Source organism: Mesoplodon bidens (genome assembly GCF_964165515.1).
Source record: "Mesoplodon bidens genome assembly, contig: HAP1_SCAFFOLD_1328, whole genome shotgun sequence".
NCBI lineage: Eukaryota > Metazoa > Chordata > Mammalia > Artiodactyla > Ziphiidae > Mesoplodon > Mesoplodon bidens.
Window position 1 is genome coordinate 1 of NW_027672261.1, and position 13,404 is coordinate 13,404.

At 37.9% G+C, this 13,404-nt stretch overlaps 1 pseudogene across 1 annotated transcript; it reads left to right on the forward strand.

The window, feature by feature from the left end:
- The first annotated feature begins 8,968 nt into the window (after positions 1-8,968).
- Positions 8,969-9,486, forward strand: LOC308610403 (ferritin light chain-like; annotated as a pseudogene). Its single transcript has one exon. The product of its transcript is annotated as a ferritin light chain-like (transcript).
- The last annotated feature ends 3,918 nt before the right edge of the window (positions 9,487-13,404 follow it).

Consider the following 13,404-nt stretch of genomic DNA (forward strand, 5'->3'; position numbering starts at 1 on the left):
TAGGATAGGTCTGGAACAGACCTATGCTCCCAGTAAGCCTCATGAAATGCTATTTCATTAAGGGGAGACTTTACTTGCTAAGATTAGAAGCAAAAGAGGGTGGTGGATGAAACACTGCCCAAGGATATAAGTTCATGCAAGGAAGCAGGAGAGAGAATGGGTATCCGAAGATGTGCGCTCTAAGCCAACACTAATTCCAAAGCATCAGGTTATAATTCAGGGAGCACAACTGCTGGGGGTTTTTTCCCCCTCTTTTTTTCCCCCAAAGAGGGACAAATCAAGCATACTGACAAAGGAAGAGCATTAGTCACCACAGATAAATTCCTTTTTAGAGGTGATCTCACAAATAATTTGGCTCAGTGTAGACTATGATTTGGTTCCAAAAACCATAAGCTAGAGCATTTCATTCCAGGTCCCTCCTCAAATATCCATGATAGGTAGAAATTTGGCATCGGTAGTTCTTGAAATCTCCCCAGGTGATTATAATATGCAACCAGGGCTGAGAATCTGGAGATGTAGAGAGAATTTAAATTGAACTTTAGTTAAACAGTAAAACAAGCTCTGACTCTACTGGCTGGAGCTAGAAAAGGGATATGCATTTACTGGGATGAGAAGATAAAGAAAACCAGGGAGTAAATCAAATGCTTTACACCTGTGCTTAGCTAATTGTTACTCAGATAATTCAGACAATCTTACAGCACCTGAACCCTGAAATTCCTTAGTTCTGTTTAAAAAAAAAGTAACTCTTCAAGTAACCGAACTCTGAGAATCATGTAAATCATAAAGAAAAAGAAGAAATCTCATTTTTTGAATTAGTTGATTTCATATATACTGTTTCACTTTCATGATATTAACTAGTTAGCTTTCTTTCCATTTTATGTTTGAGGAAAGTAAGGCTTTAAAAATCTTAGTAATTTTCTCAAGGTCACTTGTTAAGGGTGTGGTAGGCAGCATAATGGCTCCTAAAAATGCCCTCACCCTAATCCCTAGAACCTATTAATATGTTACCTTACATGGTGAAGAGGACTTTGCAGATATGACTGAAGTTACAGACCTTGAGAAAGATTATCCTGGATTACCTCATGGAACAAATCTAATTGCATGAGTCCTTAAAAGTAGAAAACCATTCCCAACTGTAGAAAGAGAAAGAGAGAGATGTCCTAATAGAAGCAGAATCAGAGAGATTCAACATTTTGGGTTTTGTAGGTGGAGAAAGGGGACTCTGAGTCAAGGACTACAAGTGACCGCTGGAAGCGGATAAAGTCCAGGGAACAGAAACACCCCTAAGAGCCTCCAGAAAAGAATGTAGCTCTGCCAACACTTTTTTTTCTTTTTTAACCATCTATATTGGAGTATAACTGATTTACAATGGTGTGTTAGTTTCTGCTTCATAACAAAGTGAATCAGCTATACGTATACATATATCCCCATATCTCCTCCCTCTTGCATCTCCCTACCACCCTCCATTCCCGATCGCACCCTTGTAGGTGGACACAAAGCACAGAGCTGATCTCCCTGTGCTTTGCGGCTGCTTCCCACTAGCTATCTATTTTACATTTGGTAGTGTATATAAGTCCATGCCACTCTCTCACTTCATCCCAGATTACCCTTCCCCCTTCCTGTATCCACAAGTCCACTCTCTACGGCTGCGTCTTTATTCCTGCCCTGCCCCCTAGGTTCTTCATAACCATTTTTTCTTTTTTTTAGATTCCATATATATGTGTTAGCATACGGTATTTGTTTTTCTCTTTCTGACTTACTTCACTCTGTAGGACAGTCTCTAGGTCAATCCACCTCACTACAAATAACTCAATTTCATTTCTTTTTATGGCTAAGTAATATTCCATTGTATATATGTGCCACATCTTTATCCATTCATCTGTCGATCCTGCCAACACTTTTACTTTACTCAATTGAGACCAATGTCAGACTTGTAAGGTAATCAATTTACATTGTTTTGAGTCACTATATTTGTGGTAATTTGTATGAAAGCAATAAAAAACTATTACAGGGGTCCTACAGGAGCCAGGCTATATATTTATACTTAAGTATTTCTGAAATGAATTTAACCTTGTGATTGACAGCAGCAGCAGCTTCCAAGGGATCCCACCACACACCTGAGGCAAAAGCAGCCTAATACAAAGCAGTGACAGCAGCAGGTCACTGCCCCACACTTGGGGTAGAGGGGGACTTGATCTACTGTAGCAGCAGCATAGCCTGAATGGGAACCCATCCTCCTGTGGCACTAGTCCCATCAACATTAGTCTAATCTGCTAGCACCTGCTGCGCCAACAGGCCCAACATATACAAACCCTCCAACTCAGCAGCATTAAGTGAGCCAGACTCAGTGTTTCCTGAAACTCATATCCAATGGCACTGGAAAGCCCAGATATCACCTAATGTTATGAAAACATAAAAAAAAACAATAACAGAAGACTGGGAACTTCAGAAAGAAAAGGGGAACAATGGAATGGGTGAAAACAAATGGGGTAAATATAAGAGACTATCATTAGCCTCATGAGTTTCTTAAATACTATCTGATGGTCAAAGCAAATATTATGACACCATCTGATGTGGTTCTCAATGTAGAGAAAGGAAATACTACAGAAAATCATACTTTAAAACTGGGGAATATTAAGAGACTAAATGGAAGTAAAATTTTGAAACTTCACTTGAAGTAATAAAACACTGATTCCAGTAGGCTATGGTAAGTTACATATGTATACTGTGATGCCAAAAGTAACCACTAAGAAAACTATACAAACAGTATACACAAATGATTATAAATAAATTAAATTAAAATGGACTTATTAAAAAATGTTTAAGTAACCCACCAGGCAAAATAAGAGAAACACAGGATTGAGAAACTAAGGTAAAAGACAAAACAAAAAATAAAATGGTAGACCTAATCTTTAACATAGCAATAATTACATTAACTGTAAATGATCTAAATAACCAAGTCAAAGACAGAGATTGGAAGAGTAGATTAAAAATTCACAAGCATGATCCAACTATATACTGTCTATAAGAAGTTTACTTTAAACATCATGATATAGGGAGTTCAAAGTAAAAGGAAGATAATGATATATCATGTGAACGTTAATCAGAAAAAGTAGGAATGGCTATATTAATATCAGATAAAGTAGACTTCAGAGCAAAGGAAATTATTAGGGGCAAACAGGGTCATTACATAAAGATAACAGGAATAATCCACCTAGATGACCCAATGATACAAAATGTGTGTGCACCAAACAACAGAACTTCAAAATACATGAAGCAAACACTGAAAAAAGTAGTAAAAGGAGAAAATTTTAAATCCACAATTATTATTTGAGACTTCAGCACAGCAATTTATAGAACTACCAGAGAGAAAAATCAGCAAGAATATGGAAGAAATGAAAACATCATCAATCAATAGGATATAACTGACATTTAAAGAACACACTCAGTAACAGCAGAATACATATTCAAGTGTCCATGGAATATTCACTCATATACTATATACTGGGCAATAAAAAGAACCTTAGCAGATTTAAATTGTAATGTGCCTAAGTGTTGGATGCTAAGACTCAGAGGTTTTCTTATTTCTTTCATTTATATATTCATAAAAAAGGTTAGCAGATTTAAAAGAATTAAAATCATAGAGTATGTTCTCTAGCCATAATGGAATCAGACTAGAAATCAATAACAGAAAGACAACAGGAAAATCTTCAATCACGTGAAAACTAAACATCACAATTCCAAATAACTCATGGGTAAAAAAGACAGCATCAAGGAAATATTTTTTAATGCATAGAATAAAAGGAAATGGAGATATAACAGATCAAAGTTTGCAGAATGAAGTGAAAGCAATGCTGAAAGAGAAGTCTATAGCACTAAATTGGGAAAGAAAGTGTTTCAAAGCAATAATCTAATTTTCTATATTACAACAGTAAAAAAGGAAGAGGAAAAAACACTAAACAAGCAGAAAGAAGGAAATAATAAAGATGAAATAGAAATCCATGAAACTGAAAACAGGAAAATAGGGGGGAAAATCAATGAAACAAAAGGCTGGTTCTTGGAAATAAACAATCTAATCAATAAAGATCTAGCAAGACTGATAAAGATAAAAAGATGGATGGCACAAATCACAGATATCAGAAATGCAACCAGGGATACCATGGCATATCCTGCAGGTTAATGAGGAACAAGTTGTTATGAGCAAGTCTACACTATAAATTGAAAAATGTAGGTGAAATGGGCCAATGCTTCTACACTCAAAACTACCAAAACTCAGCCAAGATGAAATAGATAATCTCAGTTTTCCTGTAACCATTAGAAACACTGTTTTTTCATTTAAAAACTCCCAAAAGGAATATTCAGGCTTAGATGTTTCACTTTTACCCAAGACATAAAGAATTAACACCAATTTTACATGATTTGATAAGAAATAGAAGTAGAAGGAACAGTTCCTAATTAAATTTATGAAGCCAGTATTACCTTGATACCAAAACCGGACAGGGATACGATAGAAAGAAGAAAACTACAGACCAATATTTTTTATGAAATTGGCTGTAAAAATCCTCTGCCAAATATTAGCAAATTAAATCCAGAAATATATAAAAAGAATAATATACCATGACCAAGTGGCATTTATTCTAGTTATGCAAAGTTGGTTAAATATTTTAAAATCAAACAATGTTATCCACCATATCCAATAGATTAAAGGGAAAAGTCATGTGATCCTATCCAATAATGCAGAGAAAGCACTTGACAAAATCCAATCCCATTCATGATTTTAAAAAAAGAAGAAAAAAGAACTCCAAGCAAACTAGGAATAGAAAAGGAACATACTGAAACTCATAAAGATGATCTACAAACAACCTATACCGAGATTATATTTAACCGTGAAAGACTGAATGCTTTCTCTGTAAGATCAGAAACAAGGCACAGATATCTGCTCTCACCACTTTTATTAAATGTATTACTGGAGGTTCTAGTAAGAAAATAAAGCAAAAATAAATAAATACATACATTTAAAAGTTAAATTTTTAAAAAGTTCATTTAAAGGATAAAAGGACTATTCCTACTATGTTGAATAGGAAGGAATATATCCTACTGAATGTTGAAGAGTAATATATCCTATTATATTGCCTAAGGAAAAGTAAAACTGTCTGTGTCTGAAGAGGACATGATAATCTAAATGGAGAAAATACCAAGGAATCCACAAAAAGCTTGAGAAATAATATTAGTTTGTAAATGTTTTAGAGTACAAGATCAACACAATTTTATCACATTATATATTAATAACAAATGTGTAGAAGCTTAAATTAAAATATGTGATGCCATTTACAACTGACCTAAATAAATACTTAAATACAAGCCCAATAGGACATTTATAGGACCTCTATACTGAAAATTACAAAATGCTGATGAAGAAAAATTTTAAAGTCCCAAACAAATAGGGAGACATACCTTGTTCATGGATTAGGAAACACAACATAATAAAGATGTCAATTCTCCCCAAGTTAAGAGGCTTAACACAATTACTCTTAAAATGCCCTCAAGGTTTTTGCGGATATAGACAAGCTTTTTCTAAGATTTGTATGGTAAGAAGAGGCTGAAGAATAGCTAAAACAATTTGTAAAGGAAGATTAAAATGGGAGGAATTAATCCACCCAATTTCAAGACTTTGCAGTAATTTTGGAGGGTAGATACATAGATCAATGGAATGGAATAGAGAACCCAGAAATAGACTGACATAAATACATTTAACCTGTTTTTGACAGCAGTGCAAAAGCTATCAAGGAAGAATAGACATTTCAAAAAATGGTACTGAAACAGTTGGACATCCCTTGACAAAAACAAACAAAAAATGAACCTTAACCTAAACCTCCACACCTTACACAAAAATTAAATCAAAGTGGATCATAATCTTAAATGTAAAAGCAGGACATTTTTAGGAAAAAAAATAGAAAATCTTTGGCATCTAGAACTAGGTGAATAATTCTTAGACTTGACACCGAAAGTATGATCAATAAAAGCAAAAACTGATAAATTGTATCTCATCAAAATGAGTTAAAAATGCTTCATAGAAGATCCTTTTAAGTGGATGAAAACTCAGATTACACAGTGGGAAAACATATTTGAAAATCCCATATGAGACAGATGACTTGTATCTATAATATACAAAGAACTCTCCAAACAACTTAAAAAAATCCAACTAGAAAATAGGCAGAGGACAGGAACAGACATTTCATGGAAGAGAATATACACATGGCAAAGAAGCACATGAAAAGATGCTCAACATCATTAGCATTAGGGAAATGCAAATTAAGACCATAATGAGATATCAGAGAATAACTAAAATTATAGTGACAACATCAAATGCTGGCGAGTACGTAGAAAAGTTATATCACGTCACTGGTGGGAAAATAAAATGGTTTAGCCACTCTGAGAAACAGCTTGACAGTCTCTTTTAATCCTAAAAGTAGATTCACCCTACAACGCAGTACTTGTACTCTTGAGCATTTATCCAAAAGAAACAAAAACTTAATTAAGTTCCCACAGAAACTTACACATAAATGTTCATAGCAGTTTTATTTATCATAGCCAATAACTGGCAACTACCCAAATGTCTTTCAATGGATGAATGTTGAAACAAATTGTGATAAAATCTTATGATAGAATACTACGGAGCAACGAAAAGGAACAAATTATTAATATATGCAAAAATTAAAATGAACTTCAAGGGAATGATGCTGAAGAAAAAATTTTTAAAAGCCAATCTCCGAAGATTAAGTAATTCATGATTATGTTTACGTATTATTCTTAAAATAACAAAACTGTGGAGATAGAGAACAGATTAGAAGTTGCCAAGGGTTAGAGATGGGGGTAGAAGGTACAGTGGGGAAACTTTGTGAGGTTTTTGTGGTCCCAGTACAAATAATACAGCACTCTTGGTTTTAATCCCTAAAGATTTTTAAAAACAATTCCTAATAAGAGTTGTCCAGATATTTAGCAATGGCAGCAGATTACAGGTATAGCTCCCCAACATGACAACTTCAAAAGAGATTGTACTAATTCAATGCATATGTTAATTTTAAAAAGGCCAGTCACAGTACTTAAATGGTATATATCTTAACGATATTATTCTAAGTATCTAGCTGTACCAGATGGACTAGCAGGATTTTCTGTACATTCAATCTTATTTAAGACAGTAAATCTTATAATAAGAGAGTTAAAAAAAGAAAAAGAAAAACAAACAAACCTCAACTACAGTTGGATATTCTCATAGGAAGATGAGGTGAAAATATGTAGCAGTGGTTCAAAAGCTTAAGCAGTGGCACCTAAATTTGGCTGCATATTAGAATCATCTGAAGCACTTTTTAAAAACCCTCACACTGACTGTTGGTCATCCTAGACCAATAAAATAACTTTAAATCTCCTCAGACGATGCCAGTGTCTAGCCAGAACTGAGAACCAGCAGACTAAGCAGAAGGGGATGTTTCTACAAAGATTTCTTAACAATAAGTCCTTTCACCCAATCAGATTTACCTTCCCACAAAGGGGTAAAGAAGGCTAGATGCTGACCATACTTGCTTAGCTTTAATTAGCACTTGTGACTCGCCCAAATCCTAGATCATGTTTCCCCTAAATTTCATGTTATTCCCTAAGTTTTTCAAATCCAGGGCTAAGGGGTTTGCCAGGATGAGGTTTTAAGTGTTCACACAGGGGAAGTCCCTGGCAAACCAGGACAGCGGTCACTACATTGAATTGTAAAGCATCCTAAATAACCCTGCCACTGCTCCCAGATACTAGTCTGTGCCAACCAGTGGAGAAAAGGCATTCTCCATTACTACCACGGCAAATGCTGCTGTACTTGCCTTGGCTACTCCCTATCTTTTCCAGGCATCACTCCCCTTCACCTGCTGGTGGACACTTTGGCCAGCTGACAATGCAGATATTTTCAAACTTTAAGGTGAATAAAAATCATATGGAGGGCCTGTTATAACAGAGATCACTGAGCCCCACTAGAGTTGCTGATTCCATAGGGCTGGGATAGGGCCCTAAAACTTGAATATCTGACACATTATCAGGGGACGCTGGTAAAGCTGGTCAAGTTGTTACTGAATGCAGGTTCATGTGTCTGAAGCACAGTGAGGCCAAACAAACCTAAAGGTTGGAGTCTGGAGAAGAGAAAGGTTTATTGCAGGATCGAGCAAGGAGAGGGGTGGTCCGTGTTCCAAAACCCCTGAAATCTCCAAAGGATTTCAGCAAAGCATTTTTAAAGGCCAGGTGAGGGAGGGACATCCCAGGGCATGTGATCAGCTCGTGCACAATCCTCTGATTGGCTGATGTTGAGGCCACAAGGCAGGTAACATTATCCATCCTTAGGTGCCAGGAGGTCTGAGGGCTACGTGCTCATGATCATCAAGGAGTTCATTTCTTCCATTGGGTGGTGGTTTTTAGCATCTGAAAACTCAAGAAATATGCCTGAGATACTATTATCTGAGTACTTCAGAGAGAAACTACAATAGAGGATATGGGGGATGGGTCTGTCCTAGGAAGGCCCCATAGGGTACTGCTTGGTTACAAGGTGACCATACTTTGAGAACCACTGCTCTAGTGGCTTGGAATGTTAAGAAAGCAATGGAAGAATCCCTTCCCAGATCTAGATTCTAGTATCACCAGCTATTTTGGTGGGAGGAAGGGTAAGTTTTGTCCTTGCTTGGACTTCTTGTTCATTTATATCAAAGCCTATTTGAGGCAGTGCGTTCGGCAGTCCTGCAGATCTGTCTTTTGCTTCAACAGTGTTTGGAATGAACAGACCCAGGGACGCTCCTTGCTCCAGCCCCCGACCACCTTCCAACCTTTCTTCCTTTCGCAACCTTTGGAATCAGACACTCAGCTATCCTCAGCCTCCAGGACAGGCCAACACCAGTTTTTGAGCTTAGCTCCTTATCACTGATCAACCACGAGTTCACAGGTTCGTCAGAATTATTCCACCGAGGTGGAGGCCGCCGTCCACCGCCTGTTCAACATGCATCTGTGGACACTTACCTCTCTCTGAGCATCTATTTCGACAGCAACAATGGGACTCTGGACAGTATGGGCCACATTTTTCGCCAACTGGCTGAGGAGAAGTGTGAGGGCGCCCAGCGCCTCTTGAAAATGCAAAACCAGTGCTGCGGCCGCGCCCTCTTCCAGGATGCGCAGAAGCCTTCTCAGGATGAGTGGGGTAAAACCCAGGATGCTGTGGAAGCCGCCATTCTTAGGGAGAAGAATCTGAACCAGGCACTAACGGATCTGCGCGCCCTGGGTCCTGCCCGTGCAGACTCCCAGTTCTGTGATTTCCTGGAGAGCCGCTTCCTGGAGGAGCAGGTAAAACTCATCCAGAAGATGGGAGACCACCTGACCAACCTCCGCAGGCTGGCTGGTCTGCAGGCTGTGCTGGGCGAGTATCTCTTTGAAAGGCTCACCCTCGAGCCAAACAGGAGTCTCTGAAGTCCAGCCGCGTCTGAGGAGACCCTCTGGCGTCAGAGCTTCTGCCTGAAGCCCCGCTCTGCAGCCACTAGGCAGCTTTGTAACCGCCCTGGAGCCCTCTCCCAAGCCTTGGACCAAATGGAAACAATAATGTTTTTTGCAGAAGGAAAAAAAAAAGCCTATTTGAAATACAAACAGAATAAAGCGAAAAAAAGAAATATATACATATATTCACGTTCTTTTAACATATGAATTGCCCCACTTTATCTGTGTGAAATAAGTTTGTTCCCATTATTGGGCTGGTTCTCAAGCTTTGCTGCTCGTTTGAATTACCTAAAGAGCTTTGAAGAAAAACATTGGTGTCTGGGTCCCAGCCCCAGAGATTTTGATTCAGTAGGTCTAGGGAGGAGCCTGGGCACGGGAAGGTCTCAGAGTTCCCCAGGTGATTCTAATGTGCAGCAACTTTGTGAACCACCTCTTGGCTTCAATGCAGCTAGTCATCAGATATTAAATCTAAGACACATGGACTACTAGTGCGTGAGCTCTGTCGCTAGGTGTATTCCATTTTCTTTCTCCTGGAAGATTCGTGCCAGGGAAAATGATTGATAGTTGTGTTACTTCTCTGAAATGGATGGAAATTTCCAATTAGCGTGAACAGGGGAGGGTGAATGGGTGAATGCAATAAGGTGTATCATTTACGTATTGCCCTATGTGTATGGCTAGAAGCTTTTGCAACTGAGGTCTGCCCTACTTTTCATGCTAATGGTAATGCTTGTCCTCCTAATGCAGCCATAAACTTTATAAGCCCATAGGTAGACAGCATCACAAAATATTTACCCCTCCCCACTGGCCCACTCTCAAGCTTCACTCCCCTTCCCCAATACACAAATGTACATCAATGCGCTTGAGACCAATATCAACATACTGACCTTCAATTCTTCTACTCTGCAGCTTCCCTCTTATCAGGAGATGTCAGCATTTAGTGCAAGGACAAATGCTTGCCTCTTGAGGAGTAATGTAGACAAAGCCTCCAAGAGACAAATAGCCCTCAGGGAGGGGGAAAAAGTCTTTCAAAAAGGTTGATGCCCAGAGGAGGCATTTTCAGTCATCTCAGCTTAGAGGTCAAATATCCAAAATTAAAAAGGTTAAAAAAAAGAAGAAGAAAGCAAGGAAGAAAAGAAGGAAACAATTTTCTTATCTCATAGTAATAAGGCAGTTTTCCTTAAAAAAAAAAAGACTTAAATTCTCTTTCCTAATCAAAATGTGCTTTTCCATCTTTAGACTATTCCTCTTATATCCTGTATTATTCATGATGTTTAATTCTTGAAATAGCACATGGCTGAAAACAGAAGCTAACCTCTTGTTCACTATGAATTGAATCTTCTTTTCCTAGGACCCGTCTACAATGTACAATTTGGGGTTGGCCAACATAATTATTTTCTCTGAAATACGTTACAGCATTTTGCCTTTTCAATATATAGTTATACAATACATTGATAACACAACATATTTAATATAGTCAATATAGTAAATACAGCTATAACACACATGATATGATGCCACTTTGGTGATTTTCTTCATCCATGTAATTCTGAAATTTGACAGTATAGTTTTCATATTCTAATGAGCTGAGTATTACCTTTGCAAGGATAGAAAAATAAAATAAATTCATAATATTCTTGTGTGGTTTGCCCCTGGGGTGGATTACCATAATGGGGGGATATTTGAGCCTTTCCCCAAGTCATTAAAAATCCTCCAGCGAGCAGCCCCTTGTCCTCTCCAGGGAGTGGGGGGAAAGGATCTTTAATCATAATAATCCTGGGGGGAGAAATCTCGGAAATAAGACATCTGCTTCTGTGCCTTGTTGTTTTGCAGAATAGCAATGATTGCCTTAGCAGCTTCTATTGCCATATGTATACAATAAGTAAATGAACAGAAAATTGAATGAACGCATAAAAGAAGGATAAACCCACCCAGCTTAACAAACCCACTCTCTCACCTGCTGTGCCCCGAAACATGAAAGAAAGAATCATGGGATCATAAGGATTAATAAAATAACAGTCTCTGTTAACAATATTGACAGGAGGTATAAGGATAATTTGTCTGATGTGGGACCAACAGCTTAACTAACTGCTTAATTCTTTTTTTTAAGGGCAATTCATTCATTTATTGTTTAAAGATTGTAAGACATCTGAATTTTTGTAGCACAATTTAAATGTTTTACTTTTTTGATAAAGCAGAGTATAATAGCAAAAACAATTAGTTTCCAGTAATATCTATATCTCTATTCAGAATTAAGTCTTCCACAGACATGTAACCTGGAAACAAAAGCCTGTTACAATAAGCAAAGCTTCAACGGAGTGGCTACTTTTTGGGCCAGGGAAAGGTTCATCCCTATAGGAGGATGATGTGCTATGTAAAATGGCTGCAAGGTCACAGCCTTGAGGGCGTTGGAAGTCTACTATCCTATTCCACATTACGTAGTTCAGGGAACTTCAAATGTCTGTTCATCTGCAACCAAGCTGGCAACCTTTAACTGATATTTCAAGCAGGTAAGAAATAAATGAAAAGAAATCCCTACATTGATGTTCCTTGATTTACACTGTTAAATGGTTCATTAACATGTAATTCTGGCTAAGAATTACATTTGAGACTCCTTGCTCAGATTTTGGTTAACAGTACAAATCTTTCAGAAATTCATGTTTTTATTAATCAATAATTTGTCAGCTAGGATACGTTCAGGCATCAGCTGCAACATCAAAATAGGTGCACTGCCTCAGCGCTTTGGAAAGACATAATCTAAAACACTAATAGCAGACAAAATATCTGTTACTAGACAGCATATGTGCAGTACAGCAAGACAAAAACATATTCATATGTGCCACGGACCAGCCTCAGAAAGAGGATTTCACCGCCCAGGGTCAGAAGGGACGGGGTAAGGAACTGAAGTAGCACCGACGAATGGGGTCAGAAGGACCAAGACAACTGACGGTTGCAAGGCAAGTTTTATTATGCTACAGTTGCAGATTATATAGACTAGAAAAGGGAAGGTTGCCAGACGGTGGTTTACATTATCTAATGACTGTCTCGGCTCAAGGTTAACTTCCCTGGCAGAAAACCCATAAACCCAGAATCATCCAAAATAACCTGCACGTGCAGGGTGGAGACAGATTGGCTTGTCTCATTTTACATACTTTCTGATTTCTGGACCCTGGTGATTTATCTCCCGTGGAATGGAACAAGGAGGGGAACAAGTAGGGACAGTCCCTTCGAGCAGCAGCGGCATGCCTGGCATGTCTGTAGCCTGCTCTCAAGGCTGATTGCTTCCCACAGGTCCCCCTTCTTTATTTTTTAATTTTTGCTGCAAAATAATTCCATGAAGCTTAGTGCCGAGAGTAGTATACTGAAGCATGAGGATACGAAACAGACATGAGAAGATTATTATCAATAATAGGCAAATTATGGCCAGGGTAATAACTCCTGACAACCCTCTAGTAATCCACGACTAAGGGTTTAACCACTTTAAATGATCCAGTAAAGTTTGAATTACATCTTCTGGTGAAATATCATCAAGATGTGCATGTTGTATATCCTGAATTTCAGCATTTAATTTCTTAAGATCAAGACTAATATTATTATCTGACCAAACACTCAGCAGATGCATTTTTACTTTTTCCCATTCCCAAATACAGTCATTGTACTTGTAAGGAATAACACAAATCCACGTATACTTTGCATGACAAGCTAAACGCATCCTCAATTTTAATGCTGCCATCTGATCTCCAATCCTCAAAATTGCGTTTTTAAATTCATCTAACTTGTTATTAATCTGTAAATCTATGTGACTTTGTAAAGATTAAGCAAGACTGGTATTTTGAGATAATTGATTAGCAAAGTGAGCATGATTAATACTCTGTGAAAGAGCAAGACGGGCAGTAG